A 3,931-nucleotide genomic window follows, 5' to 3' on the forward strand; every position below is an offset into this window, starting at 1 on the left:
AAGGAAATCCTACAAAAGAAGGAGAATTTGAAAAATGCGTATGTATTTATACTGTAAAAGCTGGTAGCAGATTTACTCCCAGACCAAAATAGGATTTTCAATGGTGAATTAATATTGACAGTGTGCTTCAAATCCAAGGCCAGGCTCAAGCTAGTTAGTCTCTGGGAAAATGACCCCATTTTCTTTGCAAAAGCAGCAACACCATAGCGCTGTGAATATAAATGCTTTTCTGAACATGCAAACTGCATCTTGAATTATTTACCAGGTTGTAACTACTTACATGGCAAACACTTGTCTAAACAGTCGCCTTAGGCTGTGCATCTGGCCCTGGGAGAACAGAGACGGGAAATAAACCTGAAAAGCCAATTAATATGCAACAGACAAAAAACAAGGCATCAAAAAAACAAAAAAGGGTTGTCATGCACTCAAGAGAGAGAGAAAAAATGAAGAGAAACACAGCAGCAAAAACCCTTCTCTTTATCCATCCGCTGACTGCAGATGTCGAGATCTTTCCACCAGCGTCAGACACGTGTGAAGTCATACATTAATGCATGCGCACACGTCTCGTGATGGTAAATACACACTCTTTGGTGAGAGATGCTGTGTCTGAAATCACATACTCTCTTCTAATTACTTCACGACTGCTACAAAGGTATGTTATAGTATGAGTGTGTGTAGTATGAATGTAATCGATCACTCTCAGAAAAAAAGGTACAAAAGCTGTCACTGTGGCGGTACCTTTACAAAAGGTACACCTTTGTACCTAAAGAGTGCATTTAAGTCCCTCAAAGGTACATATTAGTACCAAACGTGTACATATTAGTACCAAACGTGTACATATTAGTACCTAAATGGTACATATTAGAACCATTTTGAAGGATACTGTCCCAGTGACAGCTTTTGTACCTTTTTTTCTGAGAGGCTACATCCGCCATGTTGTCATTATCATGTGATCTACCAGCTTCAATTGCTTGCATCCCTTCACTGTCATTCATAAATCCTCTCCTGTGGCCTCATGGGATAGCAAAGTGTCCATCATAAGCACACTTCAGAATCTCGCTGGAAGTAGTAGGTCATCTGGATACTTTTGCTACTCTTTTATGAGTACTGTGAATTCAGACATACTTCTTTTGTCACATACTGTTTTTCACCTACTATATAGTAGGGAAGTATGTGATTTCGTAAAAAGCCGCAGTCTCATCTGAAGAATGCAAGGAATGCAGAGTTGCATGACCGGTGACATGCTGGAAATATTTTACCCTACTAAAACTGGATCAGTTTCAATAACCGATTGATTTCTAAAAAGGCACTTTTAACTAAATGCAATACTTTTTATAGGGTGCAAAGGTGCTAAAGGCCCTTTGGGATGAAAGGCCCTTGATTTCATGTTCTCCCAAAACACAACACTTTTCCAAATCCCTGTCTGTCAACACGCACTGAGGATTTTTTCTCATGCTGAGTATTTTTTAAGCAGTATACGAGTATTTTGAGCCTATATCAGGGTTATTATAGTTAAATAAAACTAAAGCATGTTTGTTACTTAAAATAAAATGAACATTAACAGAAATAAAAGTTTTAAAAAAACTTTTTAAAACTAGTTTAATCTACAAAAGTAACTAAAATCGCAGCAGTTACCCCAGTTCTCGACCCCTAAATCCTTTCTAATTATCGTCCTATTTCAAATCTACCGTTTATTGCCAAATTAATTAGAAAGTACTGTTGCCTCCCAGCTAAATATCTCTAAATAATCTCTTAGATCCCTTTCAATCTGTTTTTTGCACTGAAACTGCCCTTGATTGACCTTCTACTACTTTGTGTTGACTCTGGCTCTCTCTCAATACTTCTACTACTCGCCTTTGACACTGTCTGCCATGATTTACTTATCTCGCTTCTCGGATGTGGATATTTTCCGACTGATAGAAAATTTTACATTTCAATGCAGGATTTTAGATCTCCGACTGTCCCCCTGAAGCAAGGTGTCCCCCAGGGATCCGTACTAGGTCCATTATTATTCATCATTTACTACCTCTGGGTTGGATCTTACATCGAACATGGTTTTAATTATCATTTCTACGCTAATGACTCCCAGATATACACTATGTGTACGCATGCTCTACTCAAATTGATCATATCTGATGTAAAAGAATGGCTCAGCTCCGATCTTCTGAAACTAAACACGGACAAGACTGAAATCATTATTACTGGAACCCCTTCATTCACAAGCAAATTTCTTACTGACATTGCTGGTTCTCTCATCAAACCCAGTACTGTAAAAATCTGTTATTTTTTATTTCCCTCTTGAAGCTCATATCAACTCATTCACCATATCGGCATTCTTTCACTTACGACACATTACCAAGCTCCGTCCCTTCATTGGTGTTAAAGGTGTGGTATAATGCTCTTTTCACAAGATGTAAAATAAGTCTCTGATGTCCCCAGAGTGTGTGTGTGAAGTTTTAGCTCAAAATACCCCACAGATATTTTTATATAGCATGTTAAATTTGTCACTTTTTGAGGGTGAGCAAAAATGCACCGTTTTTGTGTCTGTTCCTTTAAATGCAAATGAGCTGCTGCTCCCGGCACAGGGGGCGGAGCTACAACAGCTTGTGTCCTGAAAATTTCAAAAACTTTTTTTGTTTATGTTTAAATTTATGTAGTTGATGTGGAGTTAACTATCTTCTAATCATTGATTAGCATATTCTTTCTTGATAATCTATAAATCGTGTTCCGGGGGCGGGGTTTATGTAAATTCTAGGGTTGGTGATGTCACTAAACCGGGAGGAATGTGGTGTAGTCTCTACCAGCCGTTTGTTGTAGTCCTTAAAAAGTGATTTCTTTAAAAGCAAATATCTCCCTTTGCTTTGAACTTTGAGCGTTGTAACTTTGAAGATGTTGTTTATGCTCAAACAGCAACATTACACACTAACTAAAGTTAGAAAAGTCAAATCATAATCAACCACCCCTTTAAAGACGCTGAAACGGTTATGCTTTCGTTTCATCCCATCTTGACTACTGCAATGCCCTTTCCAGACTGCAATATATTCAAAACTCTGCTGCATTAAAACTCGTTCTGCATATATTTCCCCTGTTCTGTTTCATCTCATTCTCCACTATACCGGTGGACTATCGCATCAAGTACAAAATATCCTACTACCACTCACTTTCAAATCATTGCATGGCTTGACTCCTAGCTATCTCTGTAATCTACTTCTTCCCTAGATCCCGACTCGATCACCTCGGTCATCTGAATCTCTGTCCCTCGGTGTCGCCTCTCTTCTATGGGAAATAGATCATAGTGTTTTTGCACCCAAACTATGGAATATTCTACTTCTCTGCATAATATTGTCTGTCACTATTAGCCTGTCTATTGTGTGTTATTACAACCATATTATTGTGATCTTTTTCTCATTGTATCTATCTATCTATCGACTTTGTAAAGCGTCCTTGAACAATGAAAAGGTGCTATATAAATAAAACATTATTATTATTATTATTATTAATACTGTGATATTTTTCTCATTGTATCTATCTATCTACTTTGTAAAGCGTCTTTGAGCAATTGAAAGGTGCTATATAAATAAAACATTATTATTATTATTATTATTATCATTATTATTGAAACTGAAATAAAAATGAATAAAAAATTATGAAGACATATTAAAAAAAAAACGAATAAAAATAACAAAAAACACAACAACATTACCTAAACATTAACTAAAATTAAAAATAAAACTGCTTAAAAAATTATATTAGTCTCAATGATATTAAAACAACCCTGGCCTCTCTATATATAGCCTTGTTGTACCTCGTTGTTTATCTTATTTATTTATCTTATAAGTATAAATGATGATTTATCTCAAATAGGCCAATCTAAACTTGAACAAAATTATGTTAAAATGGCTTAAACATCTGAGGTCTGTGGACAAAATAT

The 3,931-nt window shown here is 36.2% G+C and overlaps 1 protein-coding gene across 1 annotated transcript in view; it reads left to right on the plus strand.

Annotated features, from left to right (window-relative positions):
* The first annotated feature begins 566 nt into the window (after positions 1-566).
* Positions 567-3,931, plus strand: part of tank (TRAF family member-associated NFKB activator) — a 28,627-nt gene continuing 25,262 nt past the window's right edge. Inside the window, exon 1 of the mRNA XM_079881966.1 lies at positions 567-652. The gene's annotated coding sequence lies outside the window, so the exon portion shown is untranslated. The remainder of the gene's footprint in view (positions 653-3,931) is intronic.

The sequence above is a fragment of the Squalius cephalus genome, assembly GCF_949319135.1.
Source record: "Squalius cephalus genome assembly, chromosome: 9".
NCBI classification, from domain to species: Eukaryota; Metazoa; Chordata; class Actinopteri; order Cypriniformes; family Leuciscidae; genus Squalius; species Squalius cephalus.